General features: G+C 42.4%; 1 long non-coding RNA gene across 3 annotated transcripts in view; it reads left to right on the top strand.

The window, feature by feature from the left end:
* The window catches only part of LOC144763211 (uncharacterized), a 168,665-nt gene that overhangs the window by 109,227 nt on the left and 39,476 nt on the right, over positions 1–19,962 (top strand). Inside the window, exon 3 of one of the 3 annotated variants that reach the window (XR_013596188.1) lies at positions 2,472–5,545. The exons of the other annotated variants lie outside the window; for them this stretch is intronic. This is a non-coding gene — a long non-coding RNA (uncharacterized LOC144763211). Of the gene's footprint in view, positions 1–2,471; positions 5,546–19,962 lie in introns of those variants that run through there. 3 annotated transcript variants of the gene reach the window in all.

Below are 19,962 nucleotides of genomic sequence, written 5' to 3'. Positions count from 1 at the left end.
GCAGAATGGTTTACTGTTATTAATCTCTGTCAAGAATTTTTCTTAGTGGCACTGCACGAGGATAGTCAATACCTTTTTTCCTTTGTGTTTCAGTAGAGAGTTTTGGCATGGTGCCCAATCCTACAAGGATATATATAGAGTCGGTCCATCTTTGACTAGATCTAAAAAAAGGATCTGGAGTCATTGCAGATTCCGTACAAATCAATACTAGTGTAATATATAGATGAATTACTTGTGGCATCAGAGACATGAGAAGCCTGTAAAAGAGATACAATTGCACTCTTAAACACCAGGCTAAGAATGGACACAAGGTGTCTCCAGGAAAGTTGCAAGCAATACTGTCAAAATGAAGTTCAGTATCTTGGACACAACATTGAGAAAGGAACAAAAAAGGTGTCACTAGAGAGGGTAGAAACAATTCTTTATGATGAATCCATCTTGAATGCAGAGAGAAGTCAGGAAATTGTTGGCTACTGTAGACAGTAGATGCCAAACTTTTCCTTAGCTGCTAAGCTTTTACTGAGGCTGACACACAAAGATGTGCCTGATCCACTTCCTTGAGACAACTATTGCTTGAAAACTCTCCTAGAGCTGGGAGAAAGTCTCTGTCATGTCCAGTCAGTCAGAATACCTTATTACAAAAAGAAGTTTACATTGTTTTGCAGTGAGAGACAGGACTGCACTCTCTCAGTGCTTACACAGATGCATGGAGACGCTCGAAAACCAGTGGCTTACTTCTTGACAACCCTTGACCCTGTAGCCGCAGGACTGCTCAGTTGCCTTAAAGTGGTCACTAACAGTAGGTGTTAGTATCTAGAGGAATGACAGCATAGTGATGGGACACCCTGTAACTGTAATGGTCCCACACAATGTGGAGATTTTGCTGACCAGAATAAAAAAAAACAATACATGACTCAAAGTAGGCTTACAAAGTACAAACAACAAATAGTGGCTGCTTTCAATGTGACTGACATGTTGCCAGATTTTGAACCCATAAAATGTATGGCCTATAACTGACACTGTTTGTGATTAAGTTGAACATGATTGCCTAGATGTCACAGATTTATGCACAAAGCCAAGACCCGACATTAACGATGAACCCCCGAATGAGCCCGGTTACATAATTTTTGTTGATGGATCATGTTTGAGAAACAATAAAGGTATCATGAGAGCAGCTTACTCTGTCTGCACAATCAATGATATTGTGGAAGCTTCATGGCTTCAAGGTATTACCTAAGCACACGTTGCAGAATTTGTTACCCATACAAGAGCTTGCATGTAGACAGCCCATTTAAAAGTGACTATATTTACAGATAGTCAGTATGGCTTTAGTGTTGTCCATGGTTTGGGGTAAATACGGTCACAAAGAAGTTTCATGATATCCTTTGGAACTCCAATCAGAAAAGGGGAGCATGTGAGAACTCTTTTGAAAGCTATGCAGTTGCCCGCTGAAATTGCTGTGGTTAAATGTGCAGCATACCTAAGTGGCAATGGTTACATTGCAGTCAGAAACAGATATGCCAATGAAGTTGCACAGTATTGTGCACTAGTGGCCTGCACATTTAATGGAACTTTCACATGTGAATCAGAGAAAAATTGAAAAAGGTACAAGAAAATGTTTCAGAAGCAGAACAATAATGTTGGATCAGAGCTGGATGTGAGAAAAGTACAAATGACAATTGAATGTCAGCTGCTGGGAGACCAGTGTTACCTGATAGTCTGTTGTTTCCAATGACACAATACTTCCCACATTTAGAGAGAGCTGCAATGAAATGTTTATTTAGGCAGAAATGGTTTAATCCCAGATGTAGGATGCTTCCACCCGAATTGTTATATCTTTGTGTGACATGTCAACAAAGGAATGTAGGGAGAAGAACCTCTGCTACTCTGAATCACATAGGGAGATCAGGTGGTTCCCTCAATAGACTACAGATAGACTTTATAAAGATGCATGTTTGCGACACAATGAGATATGTCCTGGTCATAGTGTGCATCTTCTCACAATGAGTGGAGGTCTATCCAACTAGAAGAAATGACAGTCTCACTGTAGCATAACTGTTATTGCGAGAATTGTTTACCAGGTTTATCTGAAATCAGATTGAGGGGCACACTTTAACAATGAGGTCCTGAGGATGATATGTGCAGAATTACAAATTGAGCAGAGTTTTCACTGTAGATATCGACCTGAAACTTCTGGTATTGTTGAGCAGCTCAATGGAACCATAAAGCCTCATTTGGCCAAGGGTTGTGCCTCAACATCACTGAAATGGCCTGATGCTTTGCCTTTGGAGCTGATGAGTATTCAAAGCATCCCTGATAGGTAGACTGGTTTATCGCCTAAGGTGATCTTTATGGAACGTGGTATGAGACTGCCTGCTATACCTGCAAGTGCACTTGTGACCTTCAAAGATGATATGATACTCGATTGCTGCAAATTATTGCATGATGTGGTGCATTCTGTCTCTCAACAGGTTGCAGCTGCTACACAAGACCCACTTCGAGAACAGTGTCACAACCTCAATTGGGGGGGAGGGCCTGGGTTGTGATCAAAAACCATGTTCGGAAGACGTGTGTGGAACGGAGATGGAAAAGCCCCTTCAAGGTGATATTGGACATAAACACTGCTGTTAAATACACTGTAGTCCCAAACTAGGTGCATGCATTGCACACATGAAGAGTGAGAAATCCTTATGAAGAAATTGTGTTTTATGAGCCTGAATGACAAACACTGGTGACTGCACAAGCTGAGCCTCAACAGAAAGCAGAGATACCAAGATCACAACAACAGAAAGGAGAAAAAAGGGTAGAAGAAATGCAAACTGTTACACTGAATCAAGTGGTTGTCATTTCACAGAGTGGCACTGAGGTCTTTGATGAAGAAGAAGGTACTAAGCCTCAACTTGAGAAGACTACTGAGACGGCATGGGTACTAATAGAGGATCCGGGTGAAGGAACAAGCACTGAAATAAGAAGAGTCACCCATAAAGTTGAATGGCCACAAAACTGCAATCAAAGGAGATTGAGAACAAGCATATCAGTTAATCTAATACCACTGACTATCACTGAGAAGACAGAGTAGAGCAGTGGAAGTGACACAGGGGAAGATCAACAAAGACTGAGAGTTCAAAAAGAGTGCAAGTGCCTTTGCAAAGGTATTCTGCACCTGAATTGACATACTACATGAACAAAGTACTGAATATATCAATGGATGAACTGTGTGATGTGAAAACTGAACTGATTAAACCTCCATGACATCACTTCAAAAACATTTGGATAAGATTGTCTGATAAAGACTTCTGAGAGACATTCAAAAGACGAAAACTGCTTCAAAAGTGCTAAAAGGCTGAATTCAAAATATTCATTCTTTTTTCGTTTTAAGAAGATTTACCTAGGTCCAAGGTTGCAGTAGAAGAGTAGGGATAGCATTTTAGATGAACACGGAGTAGGGCTAAGGTTGTCACGAATATTCTGAATTCAAAAAGACTTTATGAAAATGAGACTGTTTGAAAACCTTTGCAAGGAGAATATTTGGATAAAACTCTAAATTGAACTCCGGAGTTGTTGCTGTATACCTTGCTTAAAACAATTTGATCTTAGACAAACATGTGTTGCCTTAGAAATAGATGCAAGATTATAATGTGTTCAATATTCGTAAGATCAATACTTATGATTATAATAGTGTTAGTAAGGTTTCTAATTAACACCCCATAAAAAATATTAGGTCTACTAATGCAACTGTCACATTTGCACACACAACAAATGAAGATCAATTGAAAGCATATTTTGCAAGATACAAAAGACATGGTTTGCACAACTTCTGTTTATTCTAGGTTAATGCAAGAATATATGCAAGCTATGGAGGCAGAAGATTGTTATATCTGCATCCATTGACTGTTATTAGCAGCAGACAATTTCTATCATAACATTACATTGCCACACGCAGTTTCAAGTAGTATATTGCATATATTTGTATAAAGGCGAAACATTTTTGAATACTTTTATTCTAACCATGATCTAATACTTTCCAGAGTACCATTAGTACAAAGCATGCATTTACACCCACAAGGAAAGAAATCGACAAAGCTTGGTATTATTTTAGACCATCAATGCCCATAGATAGTATTACCAGAACAAACTATCCTGTTTTAGGAGAACACTAGAGAAAGTCTTTATCATGAAATTCAAGCAAAGAAACAGTAACATTTCACATAGCAAGGATCAAGAAAATGAGGTTCTGAAGAATGTTTGCAGGAAGAAAGATGATTCAGTAAAGAAAAGGGTTTACTCAAAGCTGAAGTTAGACAGATAACAAAAAGGGAGATTTTGTGTCTACAAAATGAGAACACACACAAGAACCAGATATGTGGGAATTAGTAGCTGTGAATATACACCTGAATTAATGGGAGGCACATGGCACATTTTACAAGGGGAAGAAACCGCAATTCCAGGAGTTTATTTTGTTTGTGGACAAGACGTTTACTCCCAGTTACCTGCTGATTGGGAGGGTATTTGTTATTTAGCTATATTGTTTCTGAAGATGGATCATGTCTATAGTATATATGTATTAACAATGACACCAGCACACAGACACACCTGTTGTACAGAGGATGGATACCAGTTAGTGGGAGATATTTCTGGTGCAATCATTCCACCTGTATTAGTCATACTGAATGATGGAAAGATTAAAAAACTGTCAAGAGTTGTTGACAAGCTGACAACTATAACATTTGGAGGTTTATTCGCTGTCAACACTGAGCTTGTAGGAATTAGATCCATGGTTTTGCAAAACCGCTTAGCATTATACATCTCACCCGTAGAGAAATTTGTGGTCTGCCAAATGCTGAAAACGTAGCATTGCTGTTCATACAAACCCGATGAGAGCAAGAAAGTGCACAAGTTTACAAAGAACATTTCAGACTTAAAACCTTAGTTAGAGTATTTAGAAACACCTAGCATTTTTTTTAAACTATGAAGAGGTAATACACACAATTGAAAATTGGTTCGCAACTGCAGGTGAAGGAATCCTAAAAGCTATACTTATGCCAATAATAATTATAGGTCTTGGTTTACTTTTCCTATTTGCATTATTCAAAGGCTGTAGATACTGCATTAACAGGTGAAAGAACAGGGAAATGAGCAAGGGATTGGAAAAAGAACTAGCATTAAATGATCATCTTAATGACAAGAATAGAAAGTCATTACAATTCAAAAGTTTGAAAAGAAAAAGACCAGACTCAACTGATGATGAGAGTGCCCTTTGAGAAGAAGTTACACGTGAAAGTGGGAGGGTTAAGATAACCAGCAGAGGGGGGAATTGAAAGAAAGTTTTTATTAAAATGCAAAATAATATAGTTAAAATCACATTTGAAACGTTATTGTGCAATTTATATTGAAGTGACACGACATTAAAATGTGCAAATCGCAGTATGTATTGATACCTATTAGTACTAGGCCTCAAAAATATAAAGCAAACTTCATTTTACAAGCACCTAAGCCAAACGTGCTGAGACATGCACAAAATGCTAAAAAGTTGACCTTACCCTGACATTTACAAAAAGCTTAAAAGTTGACTGTAGCCTGGCATGCCTTTAATAAAAAGCTTCAAATCAATTGTAGAATTTACCTGTTTATTAATAACTGTTGGACTTGGCCCTTTTTGGCTAAAGTTCTCGAAACTTTTTGCTTTCCCCCTAGACCTTTTTTCTGACATGGTGTTGCCAACTTAGATGCTTTAGGCACTTTGACACTGCTGATCAGTGTCAAAGTGTGAGTGCTCCCTGTATAAAGTGTAATGGTAATTGGTTGTCCATGATTGGTATGTTTGCGTTACTAGTAAAGTGCACTATGGGTGCCACTATGGGTGTCACTGGCAGGGAGGCACCCAGAACTGGTTTGGACAGGGGTCAGTGCCCCCCTCTACACAAAGACTTCAAAGACATTAAGGGGTATAAGTATGATAGTTGATACCCCTGAACCTATGAATTGGAGTTGGAATGATCAAGACTGAAAAGGATTGAACACTACTTTATGGTCAAGAGGAACCTCTGCCAAGGAAGAAACAGCTTAAGAGACTGAAGGAAAGGACTGTGCTGTGTGTTCTGGGGCTGGATTGCAGTTTGCTGTTTTAACCAAGGAAGAGGCTAAAGGGACTTTGCTGTGTCAGGGCTCGACAAATCTAAAAAATCTTACTTGACCTGCAGGTCGAGTGAGTAGACTTTTCTACTCGACCTAACAGCAATGCACTCGACCCACAAATTGATCGCATATGAATTTTTTTCAAAACATTTGCAGCGCCAACAACCCAAGAAAATGTTGGCCAACCAAATTAACAGCAAATTTTATTAAGTTATCACCCATTTACCTCCCTATGTGTGTATCAAAGTGCCGTGGTGAACGTTTCTGCGAACATACATGGCAAAAAAATACCTTATAAACTTTAACATGTAAGACAACATATCAGGCTGGCACTTACTTGTTAGTGAGGAAACTGATGCTCCAAGCTAAGGGTTGCGTTCTTCAGATAGCTGCCTTCTGTCCTTCCTTTTGCTATTCTGTCTTGAAATAACTTTGTGCAACAGGACCAATGTACTTGTATCAATCAAGGTTGCAACAGACTGAGCCATCGTTATTTATGGCCCAAGATCAAGTGCTTGTTCTTTCAAAATAGGGACAGTTTTGAATATTCATGGACCAGGAAGGCTGTGTCAAGATTGTCATTGTCCAGTGTTTCCTATCAGCGAAAGCACTACTGTTGGGGTTGGATGAAAGTGTCAACTTTCAAGCTGTCCACTTGTATTTGCATTAGCGCTTCGTCAGCTTTGAGGCAGAATGTAGCTCATTTTGTAATTAGTTTATACTGCCAAGTCCTCAAAGTTTCGTTTATATTGCTGTAGCTGTGGCAGTGCTTAATTTGTATTAAAAAAAGTGCCAGGGCCCGTGTCAGGAGTCCATTGGCTTGGCAGTTTGGGCTGGACTGTTCCCATGAGGCACAGGGGTCAAGACTGATTTCCATATAGCCAGTACTGAACTTGGGTGGCGAACAGTGAGCTAAAGAACAATGATGGATTCAACCCAGGTCTGTGACTGGGGGTGAGTGTCTCCAAAGGAGACAAACAGCTGCTCCGCCATGGCAAATTGTCAGAAGTATTGACAGACACTAAACAGTGAATGGTAAAACGCAATGCACACTTGTTAAGGAAAATGGTGCTGATTTGAACATAGAGAGTAGCAATAAACTCAGTCGCTATCTTCTGACTCAGTAACAGTGTTGTTTTGACAAGGATGTTTGTGGCCCATGATATGTCTTGTTCCTGGATTCGTTGAAAGCCAATGCAAAACGGCTGGGTTTGGATCAAAAGTGTCTAACTCCGGCCCATCTACTTGGATTCGCATTAAAGCAGACATGGTGTCACTTTTAAGTGACGTACGGAGCTAATTTTTTATTCGGTTCATGCTGCTAAACCCCTGTTCACATATTGCTGTTGTTGGACTGTTGGAAAGCATGATTTCTAAAATTGGAAGGACATGTTTAACTTCTTCTCGGCGTTTTTTCAATAGCTGAGTGAAGAGGGATACAGGCTTATGCGACGTCATCCGATGAAAGACGTACAGTTTAAAATCTAGCCACTCTCCAGGGGCAGACTGAATTTCTTCATCAGTAAGTACCTTTTTGTAGTACGTAACAAGGTCCTCAAATTCTTGATCCCCAAAACCTCTAATCTTTTCAACAGAATCTGGCCACAAAGTAAAATCAAAAATGTTAAACAAAGAATGCGGCTTTCCTGAGATGTGCTTCAGAAAGCGGTCACTTATAAAAAGAAAGTGCATTCTCTATTAACTCAGTAGTGTCTTCCTTGACACTAGTTTCATTAGAGCTGCCTTTTCTAGCAGGCTTTGCCTGTGTTAGTAACAGGACCCCTGCGAAATTTCCATCTTTAAAAAGCAATAGAAATTGTGTTAGTGCTTTTCCTGGCTTTGTTTTCAGCAATATTAGCTTCTGTTGAAGCACCTCGACCCTTCTTGCAACTTCAGAAATAAGACTGTCTTCTTGTTGAAATGCCTTAGACACTTGCTGAAACAGCTCTGTGAAGTCTATTATGAAGTGCAAGAAATAAAGAAACTTCTCCGATTTCATGTCATGAAGCAATCCTTTGTCTTTGTTTGAATATTCATCACTACCAGTAGCAAGGTGATCAAGATGAAGTACTGTAGATTCCCAGTTTGTCTTAAGCGCTGTTACTGCCCTGGGCTGACTTGCTACCCATCTGATTTGCTGTAAGCCACCAAAATGTTGTAACTGCTCTTCCAGAATATCAGCTATCTCTTCCCTTCTCTGCTTAGGTGAATAATAATATAGTTTGAAACATCCTTTGAGCACCTCTTCAAATTTGGATATGCATGAACTCTTTTTTTTAACATCCCACACAGCAAGCTCTAGATTGTGAGCAACACAGTGCACAACTGCAATGTGATTGCAATTGTCCCATCCTTGATGTTTGGAGACTACGTCCAGTAGCTGCTTCACAGCACCAGATTTAGTACCGAGGTTCACAGCAGCTCCATCTGTATTCAGACCAATGCATTTCTGGCTCAGAATATCCAGAGATATGCCCATGCTTTCCAGGCCAACCATTATAGCATTTTTCACTCCGGATGCAGTGGAGTTTTTCATGCTGACAATGTCACACAGATGGGTAACAAGTGTGCCTTCACAAACGAATCGTCCATAAATCAGTTCCTGTTCCTGAATTCCTTTGTTAGTTGACCCATCTGACAGAACACTGAGGAACCTAGCATTTTCTATTTGGGATTGAATTGTCATTTTTAGGGTCTCGGAAATTGCTATTACAAACATGATCATTCGTATAATTTTCGAAATTCCAGTCAGGATTGTTCTTTTTCTGCAGTGTGCAGAGTTTTGGAAACTTAATAAAAGCCTCACCTTGTTTTGCAAGATAATAGGCTGTATTATATAAAATGCTTAAGTGCCCGATATTTTTTTCATGTATTTTTGTGATCGATTTGGCTATGCAGGTCTCCTGTGGGTTTTGAATTGCAGCTTCATGTAATATGCATTTTTCTTGTGATTTGTCTTGTTGTGCCATTCCAACGTCTCCCTTTTTGAATGTTTCTGTCACACCAACATATAGGGAAGACTTAGTATCTGTGAGATGAGGAAATTTCCTGCAAACTCCACAATAAAAAACTTGAGATTTTTTAAAACTGGTCTCGACTAGGACAGCTCCGTTACTTTCCTGTTCTTTAATCACTGCCCAATTGAAATCTTCAAGCCATTTCTGTTGTACAACTCTCTGTCTTTTTGTTTGATCACACTCCCTTTGCTTTTGGTGGATTTCTTCTAATGACTTCCTTTTCCCAACTGCTGAACTCTCTCCTGCATTATTCATTGGAGTTTTAGCTCCAGTGGTTTTTCCCAACCACAACCTGATGCTGCCATTGCAGCTGCACTCTCTGCCTGTTGGCTGCCTTGTCCTCACAAGTTTTTTAGCCAGCACTGCTTCTGTCCGCTTTGAGCTAGAATCAAAAACAATAACTGTAACTAATTTAAAATAACATGAAGTTTGTACAAACTACTAAAGGCTTAACATTTGCTTTCAATAATTAATTAAAGATCATGCTCCAATTACTTAACTGCATGATCAGATCTGTAACTCACTGGCACTTTCAGGTTCGCACAAAAGCACCCCAATTTGGAATGGGCTCTAATCAATGAACGATGTGCAACACCAGTGCTTTCAACTGAAATAACTCACTATCGAGACTAGTCTGCTCTTGAGAAGTGCGGGTTCTAATATGTATGCAGATGGGGGCAGGGTTATACCTGTTCAGTAAAATTAAAAGGTCTGCCTGACACTTCATCTAAAGTCAGAACTGAAAAGAAATCCACTCAGCTTAAACTTATTAGCGCTCGCATTAAAAAACACGCCAACTGTACTGGCTCCCTTACCCACTGAGAATGAGTAACTTACAGTCAGGATCCACTAGACAGGAGTGACGCTTGACATTTTTCTAATGCTACCCTAATGATGAATGGATGCAAAGCGGTGGTGCAAACCCAAAAGTTCTCAGTACAATTTTGAGATGGTCTAAGCATTGGCATAGGCAATAGGTCTCGTCTTTGGGACCTTATAAGTGTTTAACGAAATGGCAGTTGATGTTGTTGCACCAAGGATATTTAATTGTGCTGCAATAATACTTATAAGGTTCCAAAGCCAAGACTATGCTACAGGGGCACTGTTTGTTGGCCAGAGGGCAGTGAGTGAGCAAGCTCAACCCACCCAGGGGTCTCTGAAAGAAAAACAGTAAAATAATGGGGCCAAATTGTGCATTTGCAGCCCTTTATGTCAGCGAAACAAACTAATTTCTGAACATCTGCTACTCATGAGTTGCTTTGTGCAAGCTCACTCCTCTCAGTTAAGTCACGTTTATGGAAATTTCCCAGCCCTCTCAACAAACTCTGCTAAGCCAGGAAGGCACGCACATGGCAGTTAAAAAGTCTCCGGTCAGGCACAGTACTGTCACATATTAGAAAATCCTGATCCCTAATAACCAACACGCAGTAAAAATAAAAGCTACCAGATCTCTCTGATCTGGACACAACCGTAATCATTCCTAAAACGTACTCCGGGCATTTAGAAATAGGCACTGACAAAGCAAATACTCTAGTTTTAATGTGACATTGGGAGTCTTCCCTGTGGATTCTAGCAGCACAGCTGAGGCTGTGTTGCGCTATCTTTTTATGGAAACAACATCTACGATCATGTCTCTGAAGCTCACGCTCCCCCCTCCCAAAGCCTAACTCTGGGCCTAAACTTAATTTTTTGGGGGAAACTGGGGGTGTGTGGTAATAAGCAGTCACACAATCTGCACAATCCGTACCTTAGAAGCGATGGTGACACTTTCTTGTGAGCAAAATCAAGCAATGAAAATGAGGGAAACATACAAATATTCACAAATTACAGCATAGTACATTCAGCACACAATGTTCTAATGCAACTTGCATAAATTAAGCAGTATTATAAACTCTGGGAAGACATTTAATTTCCTTTATACCTTCAGATAACTGACAGAAGTTCGGACGTTTAAGTGCAAGTATAGAAACCCTGCTCTGCAACACAAACAGCCAAATCAAACTCTCCACATGCGCTTCATCCGGGAAAAGGAAACCTTTTTAAAACAGTTTATATGGGCACAGCATGACTGTAAACAAATTGCACAGACTGAAAATCCGTAATAATTAAGCCTGCCCTGTGAACGATGCAGAATGATGTACATCAGAGAAAAAGCGTCCCGCATTGTCATTTGACATAACCACATTCAAAATAAGGCAACAGTCACCCTGTGTAGAATGTGCCAGAGGAGGAACCCTCTAAAGAAATCAGCAGGACCCCAAGTTATCCATATTAATTTTACCAAAAAATTAAGTCTCTAGTAAATCAAGAGCAAGGGTCTCAAACATTTTCCATAATAAGAGCTGCTTAGATATTATCCCACGCACTAATATTTCTCGTGATGTAATAGTTACTATATCAGTCAAGATTACATAATGGTGGCCCCCTCATGCAAGATTTTGTCAGCAGTGATCCACTCAGTGAATCGGGCAGCGTTGCCAGCACAATTGTAAATAAAAAAGGCTTAACAAATTTGCAACATCTCTACATGTATAAAGGCATACAGCTGCAACGCCACTGGCCCCAGGGTAATGAGTAATAAACCGCCCCAACGTGTATTATTTCACAGGTGTACGTCACTGACTTTTTATGGTCTGGCTTGACAACGTAGCTGTCACCAGGCAATTATGTGAGCATTACTAGAGAGGGACTTTGGCTCTGCCCACATGTTGGGAGCCAGGAGTACATGTTTTGATTAGGTAGAACATGTGGGCATCCACAAATAAAAGTGCTTTTGCTCTACACAGTGGTGATCATTTTGTTTTCTTATGCAGCAGCCTGAGATTGCATTTTCAAGGGCACAGTTTAGGACTTGCTTGACAGGGCAACTGTCATTTGACCTTTTAACTACACCAATGTCATTCAATATTATTCCACAATTATTTGCTTCCACATAATGCATATTCATTCCCATGCTATTTGCACGTAACACTTTACATTGTCATACAACATTCTTGTAAAGTCACTTAGTCAGATCTACTGGCATTGTCTGTGCTTGTGTATTTGAGTAAATCAAATTTATGACAGATTTATTCATAAACTAAACAGAAAATTTAACTTTACGTCGCCCAAAGTTTACAGCAGTCACTTAGTTAATCTCGCAATTTAACATACCTGTAACAGACCTATGAAGTGACAGAGGAGACTGATTGAGAACCTATGTATATAAAGAGAAGACTCACTGAGATGGTATGCACATGGCAGGCGTCATACATACTGCGAGAAGACAGACACTGACTAGTTATGTGAATTTGAAAAAATGACCATGCTAGAGAGGATCACTAAATGAGATGCCAAAAAACTGCTATAAAAAGGCACGTTTAGTAGCAAACATGAGGTCACTAACTCTCCATTGAGGTTTGTTGATACCTAGGCACGTTAGTCCTAAAGCAGGGAAATACTTAAAATTTAAAAAATATGTTATTGAGACAGACCTTACCATGTTGTTTTTGAAGCGGGACAGAAACTCAGCCCCAGATCCGCCAGCAGGAACTGTAGGTGGCCTTATCTGTCTCCGAAAAAGAGAAAAACGAAGACAAATCCATATAATGTATAAGACAATGTGCAGGATTGAAAAGATTTTCGGGTGTGGTAATAACAGTAAGATAGGCTGTGCCAGGGGTGGTAGGTAGAGAGACTTGAAAATTCTTTTTAGTGATGGGGACTTCCTTTTTGGTCATCAGATCATGACCCAGCACAAAGGCAGGAAGGGGAAAAGTTGGCAGAATAGAACGATACTTAGAAGGTGACAAAGAGAAAACACGGGCGACAAGTATAAAAAACAAGTGAAATCAAGTGAAAGGAAATGTTTGGTGGAGGAAGAAAGAGTGGAATCGTACCAGCTAGCCTTGCTACCAGGTAACTCTGCCATCCAACTGTGCAGGAGGAAGCAGGTGCCCGAGATTCTTTTAGAGAAATTTTACTTTAAAAAAAGGTTATGAAGGTAAGAGCTGCATTTGTCCGAGAGTGGATAAATCTCACTTATGTTTGGGCTGCTAGGCTCATCCATCTTCTACAATGGGGAGTCCTACCAATGTTCAGAACTCCACCCTGTCAGAACCCATAACAAAAAAATTCTTCACATAAAATATTACCTCATTATGCTCAAGGACCAATAAAATACACTCGGAACATAGTGTGGCAGGAAAAGGCAAGCTGCTACAAACGTGGACACAGAGGTAGAATGATAACAAATGCTCTAATTAAGGATTAAAGATGCCGCACTCCACAACGAGATAAACAGGCAGGATATTACCACTCTCTGCGCCGCTCTCCTTTAGTGATTGCTGTTATGCAAATGTTCCTCTAATTTATTCCGGACTAATTTGATTGGCAGCGCCGAGGTTCTTTGGTGTAATCTCTTTTGACTGCTATTTAAAAACACAACAGCGGTAGTTCTGAACGCATCATTGCCCATGATATAAATCAGCCACCGTTGTGGGGGTGGAGGGAGGGAGCCGGAGCTAGGCCGGGGAAAGGGTGACATGTACACAAAGCATGGCGGTAGCTCTGAACGCCCATGATATAAATCAGCCCCTATCGTGGGGTTGGAGGGAGGGAGCCGGAGCTAGGACGGGGAAAGGGTGACATGTACACAAAGCGTGGATACTCCACTCAGCGGATCGGATCAGTCAGCTCAGCCTCGTTTGACAGAGCTCTTGACGAAAGGATGTGAATGCAAGTTGTCGGTCTTCTTACAGCACTAATGCAAAATTACACTCATTATCTTTGCCAACGTTTATTAATTTGCTTTCCCTGTTCGCTATAGAAGCTTTTGGTGTAAAAAACCGACTCACCTCTGCAGGCCAAATCGCCCTGCTCTCTGTCCCGAGTCCCGGCTCCACCGAGGAGAGCGTGTGGTGGTGTGTTACTACACTGCTGCACTTTAAGCAGCAAGGCGCAGGGGCAGGCCAGGGCCGTCATTGGTAGCGCTTTCACGCGCAACAAGATTGACGGCCCTGGCACCCACAGAAACAATAGGCAGCGCACCACACCACCACCATTAAGTTAGGTGTAGCATGCATGCTGCCCCCTAGAGCCTTTCACCGTGCACCGCATCACCACCACTATGCTAGGTGGTATGTGCACTCGTATCATGCTGACCCTAGAGCCTTCTCATGCTACTGCACCACTCCCAGATAGCACTCTCCAGGCCGGTCAAGTAGGCCTTGAAACTGACTCGTCCTTCATAAAATTCACTCGCATTTGCGAGCGGTCGAGTAAATTTTTCGACCCCTCTGTGTGCTGTGTCCCCCTGCTTGAAAGGACTTTGTTTGCTGTATACTGAAGTAACGAAACCCCAAGGGCCTGAGGTGAGCTGGCTCCCTGTTGTGGAAACTCAGGAGCATAACAGTTTCTAGAAATGTCTCAGAGACACTGTGTGCATGTGCTTTTTGCAGCCTGAGACCTTCGTAAGCCGTGCCCTGTGATCGTGGGCACCTGCAGTCCAAGCAAGTCTCAGCGACGCTGTGTGTGTGTGCTTTTTGCAGCCTGAGCCCTTAGTGAGGATTGTCCTGTGATATTGTGCACCTGGTGTCCAAGTGGGTCTCAGCGACGCTGTGTGCGTGTGATTCGTGCAGCCTGAGACCTTTGTGAGGATTGCCTTGTGACCGTGCACACCAGAAGTTCAAGAGTGTCTCAGCGATGCTGTGTGCGTGTACTTTTTGAAGCCTGAGACCCTCGGAAGAATTGTCCTGTGATCGTGGGAAACCAGAAGTTCAAGTGTGTCTCAGCAACGCTGTGTGCGTGTACATTTTGCAGCCTGACACCCTCGGAAGAATTGCCCTGTGATCGGGGGCACCAGGAGTCCATGTGAGTCCCAGCGACGCTGTGTGCGTGTGCTTCATGCAGCCTGAGACCTTTATGAGGATTGCCCTGTGACCGTGTGCACCCAAGGATCAAGGGAGTCTCAGCGACGCTGGTTGTGTGTTCTTCGTGCAGCCTGAGACCATTGAGAGGAGTGCCCTGTGACCCTGCACTCCCGAGGCTCAAGGCAGTCTCAGCAACGCTGTTGCCGTGTGCCCTGTTGCAGCGTGATCTTCGTTCTCTTCATTAGCCCGGAATCAACCAAAGTCGCATCGGAGGCCCAAGTATCGAGAGGCAGAGAGGAGAGCGAGGTCGCAACCCCCAGGTAAGGTGTGTTGGCGCCTGGGGTAGGGTGCGGGCTCGGAGAGAGATGCTCTCTGCCTCTCCCCTCTGGTAGCACAAGCCTCTGTTCCAGGTCGTATCGCGGCCCGTACGTTCCAAGGAGTGGCAGTACCGGGGCCCGAGCGTGGAGCTGCACTGTGGTTTACACCAGATCCATGTTGGGGGCATATTGTGATAGAAACTGACCGCGGGTCAGTACGAGGGGCAGAGAGACCGTCTCAAGCACAGTGATTGGTGCTGGAGTGTATTATGCATTGCATTAATTCTGCATTACGAACTACCTGATTGTTGTAATATGCATTGCATTAATTCTGCATTATAAACTGCCTGATTTTTGTATTACGCATTGCATTTTTTCTGCAGAACAAGCTACCTGATTGTTGTGTTACGATTTGCATTAGTTTGCAGAACGAACTACTTGATTGTTGCATTACGCATTGCATTATTTCTGCATAACGAACTGCCTGATTGTTGTAATACGCATTGCATTAGTTTACATCACGAACTGCATTATTTTTACATTGCCAAGTGCCTGATTCTTGCATTACGAACTGCATAGTATTAGATAAGCTTTATTCGATAAAAAATGTATCATAAAAGCATGACGAAGAGATAAATCCATAGTAATATTGCCATTTAAAAACAAACATATGTTCAATCGTTTCTCAGCCATTAAAAAAAACTACAATATATATAGATTAAAAATAGGAATTATGTACACTCAATAATAAAAAAGCACTGTGCAAATAAGCAATAGGAGTAGGATAGCAGCTATAGATCAGTAATCATGGACGACATTCAATTTTCAGTTTACCGGTCTTTCACCCACTAGTCCATCAAATGTTGGGACCTGCTGCATTCTTGCCTGGTACTTTATTCGCACCAGCCAGGCGCAGCCCAGAAATTTTGACACTCCGCATATTAACGTCAAGGAGGAAGTGTCAGTTTTCAGGATGCGTAATGCAGCACGATAATCTGTGACGCCCAACATTTTACATACTGGTTTAAGCCACTTACCTCTGGCCCTCTCGACTGGTTTAAGCCACTTAGCTCTGGCCCTCTCGAACTGCATAGTCTTGCATTAGGACTGCATAGGATCACCTAGAATTGCTCATTGATACCACCAGATCTTACAAGAGCTGGCTGAACTTAATACTGGCCAGTAGGTATATTACAAATACGCATATGATGGATTTTTATCGTGTGGTCTCATCGTATATCTTTTTATATAAACTTATACTTGTTTTCATATGAAAATCGTGTGGAGTCCTTTTGTGGTGTCACCATTGGGTCACTGGGAGCATGGTTGCAAATACTTCACACATTTGTCTTGAAGATAAGCCTGGCTGCTCGTGCCAAGCTACCAAGTGGGTAAGCAGGGGTTATCTGAGAAGGTGGGCTTCTTTTTCCTGACGTGGAAGTGAGGGTCCCTAACTTGGCCTAAGGTACTTACCTCAGCCAACCAGGGATCTCGGTTCTAACAATAACGCTTTGAAAAGTTTTTCTAGAAACTATTTATCATTAAATATGCACTAAATACAATGCATGATTTGAAAATGTTGATCCTTTAACATATTTTTCTCATTTTATAATGAAGGGATGTGGTGCTGAATAAATATGCACTAAATACAATGCATGATTTGAAAATGTTGATCTTTTAACGTATTTTTCTCATTTTATAATGAAGGGATGTGGTGCTGAATAATTTTCATTGTAGCTGATGTTTCGGTTTCACATAGCGTATTGCTTAGCTAACATACAATTTATTTAATTAAAAGTTTAAAAATGTGGGTATGCCCATAGGAAAGGAGGTCCAAGAATCGAAAGGCCTCATACATACACATAGTTTTAATGTTTCATGCTTCATAATTCTTTGTACGTGTATGTGCCAATTCGTGAGAAAGGAAGGGGGAGAGTGTGGTATCTCCCACCCTGACCGCCCGTCACCCCCCTGCCCTCCTCTCGCCCTGGTACACTCCGTGGTGACATCACTTAGAATGTCACCACTGCGAGGGTTCTAGGGTGAGCGCTGGTGGAGCGGAGTTCTGAGACGTCGCAGAGACAGTTACCTGTGGCTGAGGTTGTGTCAGTATGTACATCTATCTTGTGTAAACTGACCGTGAGTAAACCCTGTGTTGAACCCGCATTGGCTGCCGGTTTGTATCTTTTCACACTGGCGACGAGGACCGGGAGCAGGTATGAGCGACCTCAACACGGAAAGCTGGCGAGGAGTATAGAGGACGGCGCAACGAGTGACAAGAAACACAGTCGGGAAGTGAACTGAATATCCAATCTGTGAGTAACGGTATGAGGAAATAAAGCGGAAGAAATGGTGTCTGTGGAGGTGCTCCTCGGCGGGCATAGGCTATAAAAGAGGAGAAGCGCTGTGCGGCTGATGTCGGGAGGGTGGCGAGCCAATGAGGGTTCTGTAATCACTGTTCCTCCCGCTATTAGAGTGGCGTATTGAGTGATCTGTGAGGAAGTCTGCCTGGCAACGCTCACTCTAACAAGGAACACCTGGCGAACTGAACGTGCGGCGGAAGGAAAATACTGCGTGTGGAGCAAGAGGAGTTGTGCTGTCTCACAGAATATTTAGGAAGTGTGAGATTGGTAAAGAAGGAGTGCAACCCGGGTGGTGGAGGCTGCGCTGTGTGACGTGACTGGACTGGTTCAGGAGTGTATTCCACACAGCGTATCAGAAGAATTCCCCGTCTACCAGATAAACCCTGCGCTAGCCAAGCTTGGGTAACATATCACCATCTCACCTTATCTGGGCTCCGCATGCAGTTGTGTAGCGCATAGATCCATATTAAGCTCACACTGTATCTTGGTCGAAGCTGGAGGGGCCTCTTTCCCCTCTCTCATGTCATTTCCGGCGAAACTAACATGAACATCTGCGCAAGAGCGGGGAATCTGTCCCTCAGAGGAATAAACATTTTCTGATCAACTGTGCCACCTTGTGGATGTTTAAGCAACGTGATTTTGAAACTCATTTCGAAGAAGAGAATGCAATTATAAAACTGAGGAAGGGGTTTTATTGGATGTGGTTGGCGCAACCCCTATTTTAGAAGTAGCCTTACCTTGCTTGTTAGTGGTCTCTGGGGAGGAAAATGCAGAATGTAACGCCACCCCCAATGTTTTTAGTAAACCCAGGGGAACCTGCAATACAATGGAAGAAGTGGAAGAAAATGTTTATGAACTATGTTGTTGTTTGCGGGCCGGATCTGTGGTTGGAGAGGAAAGTGGCCTTGTTAGCATATTATTTGGGGGCAGAAGGGGAAGAAGTTTTAGAACACCTTCCAGAACTTGGTACTCAAGAGGCTAGAGGGCTGAACGACTTTGAAATAAGCATTAAAAAACTGGACCTACACTACCTCCCTAAGACTAGCACCATCATGGAAAGGCATCATTTTGGGAAGAGAGGACAGAAGGAAGGGGAATCCATGGAAGACTTTGTGTCGGACCTACGTAAACTTGCTGCGACATGCAAATTTGGGGGCTCTTGTGAAGAGAGTATCAGGGACCAGTTTGTGTTAGCGTGTAGAACGGAACGGCTACGGGAGGAGTTGTGGCTGAAGGATGACCCTCCACTGAGAGAAGTACTTATTGTAGCCAAGCAGGTGGAGCACATGATGCAGTGTGTCAGTGAGATAAAGCAAGACTGTGAGGGCAAAGATAGCGAGGGGACGGTTAAGGTGGGCAAAGTGGTGACAGAAGAAGACAAGGTATTGGAAGTCAAAGGACAGAATTTGGGTCACAAAGAGCTGAAGGAAGGCAAGGTAGGCTGGTCCTTTAAAGGGAATTGTTATAGGTGTGGCAAAAAAGGCCATATGGCGAACGACAAGGACTGCCCCGCACTCAGGTTCACGTGTAACAAGTGTGGCAGGAAGGGACATTTCCGACAATTTTGCAGGAGTGGTCAGGGGGTCAAGAAGCAGACTAGGGAAAAGTGAACACAGTGTGTGATGAGATCGTCCTTCAAATAGGGAATGGTCAAGTCAACAGTCCCAAAGACAACATTGAGATTGAGGGGACCAGCATTGAGGCCATGTTTGACTCGTGCTTGAAAATCACGATCATCAATGCTGAAGAGTTTGAAAGTGTGGCCAAGGGTAAGATCAGGTTGAGCAGAATGGACCTTAGACCAGGGGGATACAGTGGTCAACCCATTAGTATGAAGGGTTTTTTCTGGAGCACAATAGAGTACAAAGGTAGACTCACTGCAGAGAAGGTGTACATATCCTCCAAGGGAGATAACATCCTGGGGTGGAAAGCACAGAAAGAGTTAGGCATATACCTTGACCCCAACAAAATCCCACAGATCTTGATCCATGAAGTACAGGGGACCAGGGATGACATTGAGACGGAATACAAGGAGGTGTTCAACGACGAGTTAGGGTGCCTGAAGAACTATTCACACAGGATAAAGCTGAAGGAAAATGCAGTGCCTGTTGTAGCCAAGGTGAGGAACCTACCACTGGCTATTCAAGAAGCGGTCAAAGGTGAACTGGAGAAGCTGTGCAGCCTGGGGGTCATAGAGCCAGTGGAGGCAACGGAATGGCTCGCGCCGATCGTCGCAGCAAGAAAAAAAGATGGATCTGTCCGCCTATGCATCGACCTCAGG

The sequence above is a fragment of the Lissotriton helveticus genome, chromosome 6 (genome assembly GCF_964261635.1).
Source record: "Lissotriton helveticus chromosome 6, aLisHel1.1, whole genome shotgun sequence".
NCBI lineage: Eukaryota > Metazoa > Chordata > Amphibia > Caudata > Salamandridae > Lissotriton > Lissotriton helveticus.
This window is presented reverse-complemented; position numbering and strand designations above follow the sequence as displayed.